We start from the raw sequence: 15,886 nt of genomic DNA on the forward strand, positions 1-15,886 counted from the left end.
TCTCTCTCTCTCTCTCTCTCTCTCTCTCTCTCTCTCTCTCTCTCTCTCTCTCTCTCTCTCTCTCTCTCTCTCTCTCTCTCTCTCTCTCTCTCTCTCTCTCTCTCTCTCTCTCTCTCTCTCTCTCTCTCTCTCTCTCTCTCTCTCTCTCTCTCTCTCTCTCTCTCTCAATAATAGTTGATGATGTGTCTGTTGTCAACAGGGCCAGATGAAGGCATGGCTAGAATCCATCTTCAACCTCAATGAGTCAATCTATGAAAGCCCAGAGAGGCTCTCGGGGGAGGTGATGGGGAATCTAGAAATACAGGTTGAGTTCCTGCTGTCCAGCCTGGATTAAGGTTCCCAAACTGAGCTGAGGGCCCCATCACAAAATAAAGTGTTTTGCATTTAAACATTATCTGTCAATCGTAAACAAATGTTACATCATGTGTAGGGGAGAGTGGGGTAAGTTGAGCCATTTTTTACATTCAGCATTACTCTGTCAAGGGAAATATATTATTCTTTCAAAAATATACAGTATCTGTCACGACTTCCTCCGAGGCTGCCCCTCTCCTTGTTCGGGCAGGCTTCGGCGTTTGTCGTCACCGGCCTTCTAGCCACTGCCGCTCCTCATCTCATCATTCCATTTGTTTTGTCTTGTTTATTACACACACCTGGTTCATATCCCCTCATTAGTACCTGTATAAGTGTTCCCTCTGCCCCCTTGTCTTTGTGTGTGATTGTTTATTGTGGAGGAGAGAGAAGCTCGGTGGAGCTCCATGTATTTTGTATCGCTGGGAATATTCCCTGTGTGCCTTGTATTTTCCAGTGCCCCTGTTTTGCGCACTGGAGTGTTTTTACTAGGGGTGTAACGATCCATCTACTACATTGATGTATCGATTTATATTCCTATGATCCAACTACATCGATCTGTGCTCGGCGAGTTGGCCTTTTGGACAACATATATCGATCTAACATCGTTTTAAAATGTAATAAATCGATTGTATCGATACTAGGAAATAACCCATTGGATTTAAGCACGTCAGACTTTATATGGATGTTTTTTCTTAGCACTTTTAATGATAAAGGCTTTAAACATTACTCGATTCAGTCTGCCTATCCGTGACGTCATTGCGCCAGCAGCAGCGCAAAGGCGCCAAGACAACAAAGGATAGCATGGCGGATGACAGAGGAGAAGCCGACGAGCGAGAAATTATCAAGCCACCATTGCGGTCCTTACAAGAAACAGGAATCTAGGAAACTTCACCTACACTGTCCAGTATCCAGGTATTTATTTCAGTCACACTGGTTGAATTTTTGGCTAAAAGGTTACTGAATCGATTTCAAGTCACTGAATCGTTTCGGATCGTATCGTTCTAAATGAACCAATATCGTCCTTGAATCGTATCGACAACCACGAATCGTGATACAAATCGAATCGTTGTTAAAACGAATCGTTACACCCCTAGTGAAAATATATCATTGACAATATCGCCGTAAGCAACACGAAATGGGATTTAGATTATATGAAAGATGCGTATAAAGCATGCGATTTAATGAGCGCACGATGGCTTGGAAATATAATTAATAAGGAGCTAAAGTCAGCTAACGAAGTTAAGTAATTGAATGAATCAACATAGGCTACCTTATGAACAAAGAGCAGAAAGTACTTTTAATCTGAAGGGTGCATAATAAATGATAGAAGTTTTGATAATTTGATATACATTTGGATAATAAGCTTTGATATAACGTTATATTGTGGTTCCGTACATCAATGCCCATCAAAGAATATCAAGGAGTGGTATGGAGAGCGTGAGGTTATTTTAGAGAGTAGTGGAAAAGTCTATGTTTTAATGAGAGGCTTGACTTTGACGGGGTTTCCTGAAGGTTAGAGAACCGATGAGGATCCCATGACAGGAAGGTCAGTGTCCTTGAAACTACAGTCTGTTTTTTTGGTTCCGCTGGGAGTATGTTTGAAGAAGTTGATTTGTGTCGATTGAGAATCGTTAAAAAACATGAAGGGATTGTTTGATGTGAGTACCTAGGAGTTTCTAACGTTCTATATGGATTATGTGAAGATATGAAAATAGGATGAATTGTATGTGTGTGTAATTGATTACTAGAGAGGTGATAAAGTAATAATTAGAATAATATTTATATATAAAGTTGCTCACCCAAACGTAGACGTACGTAAGGGATGGGAAACAATACATGAACGTTTCCTGAGTTGGTGCCGTTGATGGATCATTTGATAGAGAAAAAGTTTAAGAATTAAACTGCCCATAAGGAGTGGAATTTATAGACGTAACTTATAACATAGTGCAAAGCCAATTTAGGGGTTCCATTAAACTAATTATCATTACGGAGCTAAGGTGATGAAGTGAAGGAATTTTATTTTGTATCAGATGTTAAGACAACAAACCATTGTAATTGGGCTATTTGCGGGATTTCTTTGTCATTTCAATAGCATTGGGTCAATGGCATAGTGTAAAATATGGGTTTCTGAGTGTAATTCAACTGTTGGTATGTGTTGCTTAGACATATACTGCAGCCAGTGTTTGGTTTTGTGATGTAGAATGGACGATTTAGCAGCATGCTTGGTTCAAATTGAAAGACCCACTTATGCCATCGGAATAGCGAGACGATTTCGAAGTAGTCCTTTTTTGAGTTGCCTAATGGTTTACTAGTTTAAACTACTGTGAATGGGGTCGTAATGTCAATCAATAAATTGAATATTATTACTATGGATACAAATTCAATATATGCTTGTCAACTACAGCAAGTGTTTGGTTTGGTACTTGTAGCCTACTTAGAAAGGACAGTTACCTAGATCTGCTGACTTCTAATAATTGCGGATTGGTGGTCTCATAAGAGCTGTGGCTATGATCTTAGTTGATAACAGGGGAAAATAAAAGTATAGTGCCGAAGCACAGGGAAGTGAGAGTGTTATCTTAATGGGAAGTAAAGCAAAGGGAGAAAGATAATAAAAACACCAGAGATAAAAAAAAAAGCATTGTTGGAAAGAAGCAGTGTATGAAAGACAACATTAACTGAGGAATATAGAAACTTTTAGCTGAGATCACTACAGAAATATTACTGACCCAATATCGTAACAGAGACACCGAACCAAAACATGAAGCTACAACAGCAATCTAGGATTGTGAAAGTTGTCGAGCGATCTGTAAGGGACATAATGGGTTACATTTGGTGTAGTGGGATCACTGGTTGCTGCGGAAAAGGTGGGTGAGTGTTACCGGTGTGAAATGGCTAGCTACTTAGCGGTGCCAACTAGTAGCGTTTCGATTGGTGACGTAACTCATTCTGAGACCTTGAAGTAGTTGTTTACCTTGCTCTGCAAGGGACACGGCTTTTGTGGAGCGATGGGTAACGGTGCTTCGAGGGTGACTGTTGTCGATGTGTGCAGAGGGTCCCTGGTTCAAGCCCAGGTAGGGATGGAAGCAACACTGTTACATTGATGCTGTTGACCCAGATCACTGGTTGCATTGATTAGATTATACGAAAGGGATTGTCCTACCAACCCATGGCAGCCTCGGATAACATAGTAATTAAAGTGGCCTCCCTGTGAATAGATGTTTTGTTTGTTTTGACTATAACTTAACAATAATTTGTCACCTCCTAAAGTAACGTTAGATAGAAAGACAGAGGTAGAAGATAATAGAGATTGTAGAGGGTTAAAAGGGTTAAAAGGAAAGTAGGTTAATTGGGAAATGACAAATGTCAAATTGGATTGTTTGAGTAAACTGGTATTAAAATAATGCTTTCTAGCAATGTGAATGCAAATATGTTATTAGGTAGTAGTGGTGTGTGGATAGAATTGACTAATGCCATGATTTAGTCAGCTGGTGAAAGAGTTGTGCTCGCTGGGCTATATCGGGATGTAAAGGACGCAGGGGGTAACGTGAAGCAGAGATCTGAATAGTTGAATAGGAAACGTACTTTGACAATTTCTAATTATTGTTATTCAATTCTATAGTTTTCATAATACCAGTGAGTTATATAGACAGTTAATTAATTATTAAAACGATAATCTGTTTCTGGTACGTTGAACAGTGGATGGGAGGTAGTTTTGACTATTACGTTGATGGGGAAGTACCAATTTGTTGTAGGTTCTGGATCTATTAAACAATAGGTTTATATTTTTTATAAAATTCAATGCAACAGGTTGCGATGATTACATTACCGGAAAGGGGTTATAGGTTTATATTAGAAGGTGTAGTCAACTTAATGAAACGTGGTAGGATTACTGATAGTTACAAATAAAATATTTCGGCACCGATTAATGGTTAAAAAAAAGGTATGAGTAATAAAATAAGAAACACTTAAACTAAAGTGTAACAACCATGTAACAACCTGTATGTTAAGGAAGACGTAGGAGATCACATCTCAAACAACTTTTTAATAGACGCCTGGGATCAAATTCCTTTATGCGTAGTAATTGATTATATTTGCGATGGACTAAAATATTACATTTAGAGGGGTGATAGGAACAATCTAAGTGGAAACAGATATTACCTATGTTGTTGGACAGTGATTCAGTAACGATACCATGATAATTTGATATGGGATCAAATGGAGACGATTTTGGGGTTTAATAATCATTCTGAGAATTACAGAGAATGAAGTCTAAAGGGTAATCAATAAAAAATACTCATTGTAAACTCATCTTTTGAGAGAGTTTATGTCATCTTCTTCTAGAGTAGTCATGAGGAATTAATTTCAATCAAACAATTAATGAGTTAAGGGAAGACAGTGGAATTATCGTCGCCATGCTTGTTGATGATTAAGAGTAAATGTTAACAATTTGTAAACTTTCTTTTCCAGGAGAAAGGGCATTCATTATCTTTTTCAGGTGTTCCTGTGCATGTGGTCTTGGGAAGAGGTGTTAGTGACATTCGGCAGTTTGATAAGTATGAAGATAGCGATGAAGATAGGACGGCAGGTAGCTTAGTGGGTAAGAGCGTTGTGCCAATAACCGAAAGGTCGCTGGTTCTAATCCCCGAGCCGACTAGGTGAAAAATCTGTCGATGTGCCCTTGAGCAAGGCACTTAACCCTAATTGCTCCTGTAAGTCGCTCTGGATAAGAGCGTCTGCTAAATGACAAAAAAAAAGTCTTCGGGATTAAGTCTGGCAACTGTTGGATGGAATTAGCTTGCAAAGCCGTATATAAACTGAGAGATTTTGTATGCCTATCATTCAGATAACGAGGGGCAACCTACGTGCCGTTCATCATGCTGAATCCGGTACCGCAATATTGAATACTTTGAACCAACTCTCCATCTAACTATTCTCTTGCATACTGAATTACTTGATGCCAGAGAAACTCATCATAACACCGTATACATAGATGAACGCTTCACGGCAGACTGCAACGCCTTTCATTAAATAAGTCGTTTCCGTTTTGTTTGTACAGCTTGCTTGGCCCGTTGTGGTAAATCACTCTGGTTCACACTGACCGTGTGCAATGCCATAAGAATCTTCAGATCTTTGTCCCTCTCTGTCACGGATGCCATGGTTGCCCTTAGTTGAAGATGTAATCCGGAGACAGGTGTTTTATATAACAGCCTTCTGTATTCTCTTTTCGACTCCCTCCACATTTGCAATCAAACGCCAGAATTATATTAATCTCCCTATCATACTCTGCTTCCACCAGGCATTCCACAGATTTCAAAACTTGGTCAACTTCTTCCGTGACAACAACACTGTTAATCGCCATTTCTTCCCCATTGCTGTCATCAGAAGACAATGTCTGGTTCAATGATTTAAAAAAAAATCTACACCAGGGATTTCCTCCTCGTCTGATTCATTTTCAGAGTCAGCGAGAGTCAGAATGGCACGATTGTCCTCCAGAAAGTAGTCCATCACAACTTTTTCCCACTGACCTTTGTCGATAGCGCCTGATAAATTCAGGGCAGCAATGTTATTGAGAGCAGTAGCTACACTTTTGCAGTTCTCCATCTTCCCAAAAAGCTAAATTAGAAAGGATTATCTACACATACCGAGCAGCTGATGTTATAGACAGAAGGTGCTACATGGCAGATCAATCCGAACTCATCTCTCGGCATGTCCAACCCATTCATTATGTCAGCCAATCATGGCTAGCGGGAAGGTTCCTGTCTTTTTCCGTGGCTAAACCAACTACGCTTGTAATTTAACAATTGTATTCGTATTTACAGATGACATACAAGTTTGTTATTAAGGTACATGAAAGTTCACATGTTCCAGAAGGCATTTCTGCCAAAAAACACATTTTGATAAAAATAAAAAAAACGTTCTATGCCTCTCCTGTAAAGTTGTGACGTGCAACATATGCCTAGTTTCCTGAAACGAGTCACATTTATTCATAAAGTATTTGCTTGTAAGTTGGCTGAACATTTTATTGAAACCAATAGTCATGACTGCAAATTATTTGGTTTAATTTGAAGTTATACATTTGAAGTTATTTCTGTTGGGGTTTACATTACAGGGAATAGGCTGGCTCCATATTATGTCACACCCCCGCAAATGTTTTCCCTGGCATGACTTCGGCATCAGTTTTATGTAATAACTCGAAAAATAAGTGTAACTTTGTTTTAGGACTTTTGATGCGTATTCTAATGCAAATCCATATGTGGTTACATTTATGCTACCTACCCTTTAAGCAAGAGCTATAATCTGTGGTGGAAGGTGGCAGAGCTACAGCAGTGTTTGTCAGACCAGGAGACATCCCGAAAACATCTGTAGCATCCGAACAGTTTGGCCTACAAAACTAATACCCCTCTATGGTAAAATGAGACTCTAAGAAACAATGGTGGTGTTCTCTCCGTTTTGTTGTACGACCCCCACAAGCGTCACGGGACTCGTCTGAAGTTGGTACCGCCGATTTGTCTGTAGCTTCTGTCTGTAGCTTCCGAACAGTTTGGGCTACACACTAATATGAAAAGTCAGACTCTCATGAAGGTGAAACTCTCATGAACATGTCGGTTGTTTTGCTCTAGGACGCTCACAAGACTTGTCTGAAGGTAGACCGGTACCAGTAAAATAAAAATATGGAAGTATACACTTGCCGGCCAGTTTATTAGGTACACCCATATAGGATTGGGTCGGACCCCCCTTTACCTCCAGAACAGCCTGAATTCTTCAGGGCATGGATTCTACAAGTCGGAAATGTTCCACATGGATGTTGGTCCATGCTGACACGATGTCATCACGCAGTTGCTGCAGATTGGATGGCAGTACGCCAATGCCACCAGCCTGTACTGTTGACACCAGGCCGGATGGGTCCATGGATTCATGCTGCTTATGCTAAATCATGACTCTATCATCAGCATGACGCAACAGGAACTGGGATTTGACGGACCAGGTGATGTTTTTCCACTCCTCAATTGTCCAGTGTTGGTGAACGCCCACTGGAGCCGCTTCTTCTCGTTTTTATCTGATAGGTGTGGAACCCGGTGTGGTCGTCTGCTGCAATAGCCAATCCGTGACAAGGATCGACAAGTTGTGCATTCCGAGATGCCGTTCTGCACACCACTGTTGTACTGCACTGTTATTTGTCTGTTTGTGGCCCGCCTGTTAGCTTGCACGAGTCTTGCCATTCTCCATCACCTCTCTCATCAACAAGTTGTTCTCGCCCACAGGACTGCCACTGACTGGATGTTTTGTTTGTCGCACCATTCTCGGGAAAACCTAGACACTGTCGTGCGTGAAATGCCCAGGAGGGCGGCCGTTTCTGAGATACTGGATCCGCCGTGCCTGGCAACGGACGGTTATACCACGTTTAAAGTCACTTAGGTTACTCATAACTGAATGCCTTGATGCCTGTCTGCCTGCTTTATATAGCAAGCCACGTGACTACGTGACTCACTGTCTGTAGGAGCGATCCATTTTTGTGAACGGGGTGGTGTACCTAATATACTGGCCAATGAGTGTAGGTTCCCAATTGAGGAGAACATGCCCTAAACGGGCTTTAAGTTACCATAAAAATAACTCAAACACGTTCTTACCTTTTTTATTAACATTTTTACAAATATTTACCAATATTGGTACACCACTTTTTGCATGGGTATTTTCCTTTTCTGTCACATTCCACTTTGTGGTCCCAGTCCCCATAATAATGATAGTTAATATACAATAACAATAATAATACAATTTAGAAATACAATTAATAATTGTATATATTTTTATACATTTCTGTATGGACGATTGAGTTCGACTGAAAGCTTGGCGGCAGCAGCAGAGACGTGCAGGGCTTGGTGTGAGGAGTGTCAAGGAGCCCAACGTCAGATGAACATAGACTGTGGACGGGTGTGTAGGTGTGGTTACAGGCTCAAAGTGCTGCTTATACTTATCCAATTATATCTCAGCTCAGCAATGGGAAGTAAACATGGGCAGAGGGTACAAGGAAACAACTCTGTAACAAAACCCTAACGACAGTTACAGCTCTACCCTAGCAGATCGACAGGAATCATTTTGGGCTGGATTCAGTTGTGTTGATGGCGGTGTGACAAGAAGGCTGAGTTAAATAAAGGTTATATAAAATAAAATACATCTTGGACTCAGGTTCCTAGAGGGAGGGAGAAAGAAAGAAATTAGGAAGTTACTCAATTCTCAATTATTGTAAAACATTTAGACTTTGAATCATATTATGACACAGTATATTACCAATGAGATAATTTACTAATGAGTCTCAATACTTACTGCATGAGTCTCAAGTCTTACTGCATGAGTCTCAAGTGTCTCAAGCCGTTCCAGAGCAGGCCGGAGAAGCTGAGGCACGAGGAGAGCCACCCGCATGTATAAAAAAAGCCCTACACTTTATATTCTACACTGAACGTACAAAACATTAGGAACACCTGCTCTTTCCATGACAGACTGACCAGGTGAAAGCTATGATCCCTTATTGATGTCACTTGTTAAATCCACTTAAATCAGTGTAGATGAATGGGAGGAGAAAGGTTAAAGAAGGATTTTTAAGCCTTGAGACAATTGAGACATGGATTATGTATGTGCAAGACAAAATATTTAAGTGTCTTTGAACGGGGTATGGTAGTAGGTGCCAGGCGCACCGGTTTGAGTGTGTCAAGTACTGCAATGCTGCTGCGTTCTTCACACAACAGTTTCCCGTGTGTATCAAGAATGGTCCACCACCTAAAGGACATCCAGCCAACTTCACACAACTGTGGGAAGCATTGGAGTCAACATGGGCCAGCATCCCTGTGGAACGCTTTTGACGCCTTTTACGATCCATGCCCTGACGAATTGAGGCTGTTCTGAGGGCAAAGCGGGGTGCAACTCAATATTCGGAAGGTGTTCCTAATGTTTTGTATACTCAGTGTATACTCCTTCACCGCCTGGTCCTTAGTGGGACATTGAAACTGGCTACAGTGGTAGAAATGATTCCAGGATCCTGGGGTCTGACTCCTCCTCCATAGGGGGACAAACCACAGCTTTCACTATTTTGGCAGCGTAGTCTGTAAAGACACATATAATAAACAGGCATTTCAACAATATTGGCAGACTGTAATAAAAAAATAGATGTATATAAAGAAATCTTAACGTAGGTGGGTTTGGTCTTCACTGGCCTAATTGTGTATCCAAACTTCTTGGCCTTTCGGAAGGAGAGGGAGTACCTGAGCAGGTCGTCTTTTCTCATTGTAATGCAAGGCTGCAAGGCTGCAAGGTATTTTAAAAAGCACAGAATAAATTTGTAGCAGTATTGTTAGAGAGGGGTAAAGATTACGATTTTTGTTCGGGCGCCAGGCAGGTATTTACACTGCCGATGTGAAAAGAGTAGGAGAGAGAGAGTATCGTTACCAGACACACACACATCAGCAGAAGAGACTGCCTAGAGTGTAGTTTGTTTGCCAGATAGCCAGTGGAGAGAAAGGATAAGGGTCTGTCACAGCACAGGTGTTACCCAACCAATAAGACCTCATACAATAATAATGATTAGAACAACTGTGTGCAACCAAAACTCTGACAATAGATACTTCACAAAACTTCCTTTGTGTGCCCTTTATGGTGCATCCTTTCTAACCCGTTAAAAATCCACTAAAATAAAAATAAAAAGACCCCACACAATAAATCAGTATTAACACCACTAACAAATATTCAACAACAGGTAAAAACAAACAAAATGGGCAGGCCTTACTTAATTTGGGAGCTCCCTTAACAACCGGATCCAGGTATCTTTATGCTAACTCCCAAGGCACCTGCCTCAGAAAGCATTTCAAAGGGAGAGATATAGAATCATTGATAAACATGTCCAAAACAAACTTGGTAGCGGACATTCCATCAGTCCTAGAAGAAAGAAAATAAACATGTACTTAGTTTGCACATCTCAATCAGTCCTAAAAATTCTTAATCTTAATTGACTTTACTGCATCTTGGGCAGGAAGTCTTGATGAAACCATGCGTATACAGAATTATACTTCAGACACATCAGATGATACAGTGTCCCGTTAAGCGGAATAGGCAACTTCTAAAGTAAACAATCCCAGAGCCCCTCTCCTGTAATCTTATCATTTTGACCTGTTGCATTGACATATGTTCCTGTGACATCAACTAGTCAAAATATGAGACCTGTTGTTTAACAAATCTGCTAGGACCTTCAAAAGTTGGTGCTGGCTTATCAGCTCAATATTCGGAACTAAAAACATTTACTTGAATCTACTTCAATTCTGGACACAGTTCCAAGAAATGGAAACAGATTGTTGTTTTAGATTACATTACCTTCTTACTTAAATCACTGGTGCTACCCAAACTATAGAATTGAGTAATAATAATTGGAAATTGTCAAAAACATCTCTAATTCAATTATTCATACCACTGTCCGATATTTCCCCACTGTGTCCCATACAGCCTGTTTGAGTTCAGTGAGTACTGGTGGCTATCTATTGTTCCACAGGAAACGTATCTCTAACCCAAACACCAGATGGCAGGCTCATTTAATATCAGTCCCAATGCTCAATCCCTCTGTTCGTCATGTGACCTTGTATTGAAACATTTACTTCTTCAAATTACTAAGACATTGCATTATTAAAGTGCTATCTGAAAGCCACCAATATTACCATTCACTTTGTTATTTCACTAGTCTCCATATCTGCTTCCCTCAACTAGGACTCCCTTCTTCCCAATAGGAAGACCTTCTCAATCTCTACTGCTAATACACTCGGAACACTTTCAAACAATGTTCTGCTTTTCCCCATTGCAAGGTTTAAAAACAAAACAAACATGATAACCTTCTCCAATTGGAAGGCATTGTTTTAATTTTAGTCTACCCTAACAATGTTACTCTATATATGTGTTGGAGGAAACACTGTTCAACTGACGACCGAGATCAGCCTGCAGGCGCTGTAAAGCCCCCCTATGGGACTCCCAATCACGGCCGGTTGTGATACAGCCTGGGATCGAACCCGTGTCTGTAGTGATGCCTCTAGCTCTGCAATGCAGTGCCTTACACCGCTGTGCCACTCGGGACGCCATACTATTAATTTCATAATACTTTTTACACCACTTACATACGTCTATGTGTGGGTGTGCAAGTAATTTTTTTAAATTATATTGTTACTTCATCAGATCTCTAGTAACCCATTATACTCTTCATATGTTACTTTATCTCTAGTAACAGCATATTCGGGAATAGTACTTTCTCCTTTCATATCTCCACATACATAACAACGTTATACCGTCAAACTCTACTGATGAGTCATGCTATCCTCATTATCTCTAATGAGTCATGTTACCCTCTGAGACATGTTATCCTCGTTACTAATGAGACGTGTAATCATGTTACCATGTTATCCTCGTTACTAATGAGACATGTTACCCTCGATTGAGATCTTGAGACATGTTATCCTCTACCTGTAGATCCGATGGGCGGTGGTGGACTTAAATGTTAACATGCACACCACCCCATGTGCATCTTCAATGATTCCTAAAATATTATATTTTTCCTGGATATTTCCTACACTTTATAATGGATGCAAACTTACAATGTTATAACGTTTTCATAAACGTTTTAATGACATCACAAAATATACATTTATTTTCCAAATTCTCTCTTTCATCACTCCCAACATTCGGATGTTGAAATATACTGTTCCAGTGTCCACTTTTGGTCGTTTTAGAGTTTTGGGCGGCAATCTGTCCCTGTAACACAGAGACATTCAGATCGCCAATACTAGCAAAACATGTAGGACTTGGTGCGAGGGGTCATAAATCCCCCCCCTTGTCAATCCCTCCTTTGTTCTGCGGGAGAGAGAGGGAGATCTGTAGACTGTTGCCTCTCTGTATTCCGATCTTGGGCTTCTCACATGAAACCATCACATGAGAGTCATGACAACATATATAATAACACATCGTGCTAGTAGTCCCAGACTACGATGGGCAGTGGTGGACAGAACCCCTAGATAACAGAACCGTACATAACATTATAGATCGAAAAACTCAGCTTACACAGAAATGGAAAACCCAGCACACACAGAGCTGGTTGGGGTATTTATTCAGACCTATTTCACACTGCAGCTAGTCCCCTGACAGCTCTCATTCACTCAGTACTTAATAGCCCAATTTCAATCCTCTTATTATCCACATTTCAATCAGCTTATTATCCAAATTTCAATCAGTTTAACACGTCCTTTCCACACTCACACAACTTTCACATCCACATTCACTTAGTACTATTCCCAAACACACACGGTAATCTCCCTCATTACCCCATGTGCATCTTCAAAGATTCTCTGTCATTACTTCCTATGCAACATATGCATCTTTCACATACATTTATAATAACACCACGTGCTATTAGTAGTGGCTGCAGACCACGTAGACACTCGAAGTCACGTTGATTCCAAACTGCAGTGAAAATTCTACACAGGGACACTCGAAGTCAATTTTAAATGAATCATTGTTTATTAAAAGCATGCTGGAGAGGTCACAGTCAAACTTAGATGCATAAAGTACCGGTCTGAAGTGAGCTCAGTCGGGGCAGTCCCGATAGGTCCTAGATAGGGCCTCCTATAGCTCAGTTGATAGAGCATGGCGCTTGCAATGCCAGGGTTGTGGGTTCGATTCCCACAGGGGGCCAGTATGGAAAATGTATGCACTCACTAACTGTAAGTCGCTCTGGATAAGAGTGTCTGCTAAATGACTAAAATGTTTTTTTTAATGTAAATCTCTTATATGCTGCTTACAGACACGTTACATAGGCTTGTTTCCGGCATGTGTCTGGCACTGTCTCTTAACTTATAGAACATATTCTGGGCGTTCTACCAGATGGTCCTAAGGAGGGGATCATGTCGCCCCCCTCCCACTCACATCTTTACCAAGCACAGGCAGAAACCAAGGAATACTTATGACACTAAGAGAAGATTAACGTTTTCAAGGCTGTCTCTTCACATGATACAATTTTCCATCACACCCTTAAAATCATGAAATTCCAGGCCTGCCTAACAGATGAGCTATATTCCTCCTTTGATCGTTTTGAGGCAAGCAACACTGAACCATGCATGAGAGCCCCAGCTGTTCCGGACGACTGTGTGATCTCACTGTCCGTGGCCGATGTAAGACCTTTAAACTTTTACTGCACTTGGCTAAATCAGGATCACACAGAGTGATTCTACTTTGAAACAAAAGTATACACCTCACACACAGGGTTATGGGCATAAAAAAAAGAAGACACCTGTACCATGTCAGATCTAGAGTTGAAATGTATTCCATTTTGAGTTTACATGCCAATATTACACTTTATATACATCACAGAAGACTGTAAGAAAACAAAACTGTGACATAGAAACACCGTATTTTCGTTGTTTATTTTATTTTATTAATTATGAAAGGCCAAAGAGGGCGCTTTTGGTCATTGACTGCACACTACCCTCTTCCACCTGGACAAGAGGATCACCTATATGAGAATGCTGTTCATTGACTATAGCTCAGCGTTCAACACCATAGTGCCCTCTAAGCTCATCACTAAGCTAAGGACCCTGGGACTGAACACCTCCCTCTGCAACTGGATCCTGGACTGCCTGATGGCCACCCCCAGGTTTTGGGTAGGCAACAACACATCTGCCACGCTGACCCTCAACACAGGGGCCCCTACTGTACTCCCTGTTCACCCACGACTGCATGGCCGCACACGACTCCAACACCATTAAGCTTGCTGACGACATGATGGTTGTTGGCCTGATCACCGACAATGATGAGACAGCCTATAGGGAGGAGGTCAGTGGCCTGGCAGTGTGGTTCCAGGACAACAACCTCTCCCTCAACATCAGCAAGATAAAGGAGCTGATCGGGGACTACAGGAAACGGAGGGCCGAGCACGCCTCCATCGCATCGACGGGGCTGTAGTGGAGCGGGTCAAGAGCTTCAAGTTGCTTATGTGTCCACATCACTAAGGAATTACCATGGTCCAAACACAACAACACAGTCGTGAAGAAGGCACGACAACGCTTATTCTCCCTCAGGAGGCTAAAAAGATTTGGCATGGGCCCTGATATCCTCAAAAAGTTATACAGCTGCACCATTGAGAGCATACTGACTGGCTGCATCCCGCTTGGTATGGCAACTGCTTGGCATCCGACCACAAGGCGCTACAGAGGGTAGTGCATATGGGACCTCTATACCAGGTGGTGTCAGAGGAAGGCCCTAAGAATTATCGAAGACTCCAGCCACCCAAGTCATGGACGGTTCTTTCTGCTACCGCATGGCAAGCGGTACCGATGCACCAAGTCTGAAACCAACAAGACCCTGAACAGCTTCTACCCCCAAGCCATAAGACTGCTAAATATTAAGTTAAATAGTTAACCAAATAACTACCCGGACTGTCTGCATTGACCCTTTTTGCACAAACTATTTTGACTCATCACATACGCTGCTGCTACTGTTTATTATCTATCCTCTTGCCTAGTCACTTTATCCCTACCTATATGTACAGTACCAGTCAAAAGTCTGGACACACCTACTCATTCAAGGGTTTTTATTTTTACTATTTTCTACATTGTTCAATAATAGTGAAGACATCAAAACTATGAAATAACACATATGGAATCATGTAGTAACCAAAAAAGTGTCAAACAAATCAAAATATATTTTATATTTGAGATTCTTCAAATAGCCACCCTTTGCCTTGATGACAGCTTTGCACACTCTTGGTATTCTCTCAACCAGCTTCATGAGGTAGTCACCTGGAATGCATTTCAATTAATAGGTGTGCCTTCTTAAAAGTTAATTTGTGGAATTTATTTCCTTCTTAATGCGTTGGAGCCAATCAGTTGTGTTGTGACAAGGTAGGGGGGGTATACAGAAGATAGCCCTATTTGATTGAAGACTAAGTCTATATTATGGCAAGAGCAGCTGAAATAAGAAAAGGCAAATGACAGTCCATCATTACTTTAAGACATGAAGGTCAGTCAATCCAGAAAATTTCAAGAACTTTGAAAGTTTCTTCAAGTGCAGTCGCAAAAACCATTAAGTGCTATGATGAAACTGGCACAGGAATGGAAGACCCAGAGTTACCTCCGCTGCAGAGGATAAGTTCATTAGAGTTACCAGCCTCAGAAATTGCAGCCCAAATAAATGCTTCTCAGAGTTCAAGTCACAGACACATCTCAACATCAACTGTTCAGAGGGGACTGTGTGAATCAGGCCTTCATGGTCGAATTGCTGCAAAGAAACCACTACTAAAGGACACCAATACGAAGAAGAGACCTGCTTGGGCCAAGAAACACGTGGAAATCTGTCCTTTGATTTTTTTAGATTTTTGGTTCCAACTGTGTCTTTGTGAGACGCAGTGTGGGTGAACGGATTATCTCTGCATGTGTAGTTCCCACCGTAAAGCATGGGGGTGGGAGTGTTATGGTGTGGGGGTGCTTTGCTGGTGACACTGTCTGTGATGTATTTAGAATTC

The sequence above is a fragment of the Coregonus lavaretus genome (assembly GCF_964263955.1).
Source record: "Coregonus lavaretus genome assembly, chromosome: 23".
Lineage (NCBI taxonomy): Eukaryota > Metazoa > Chordata > Actinopteri > Salmoniformes > Salmonidae > Coregonus > Coregonus lavaretus.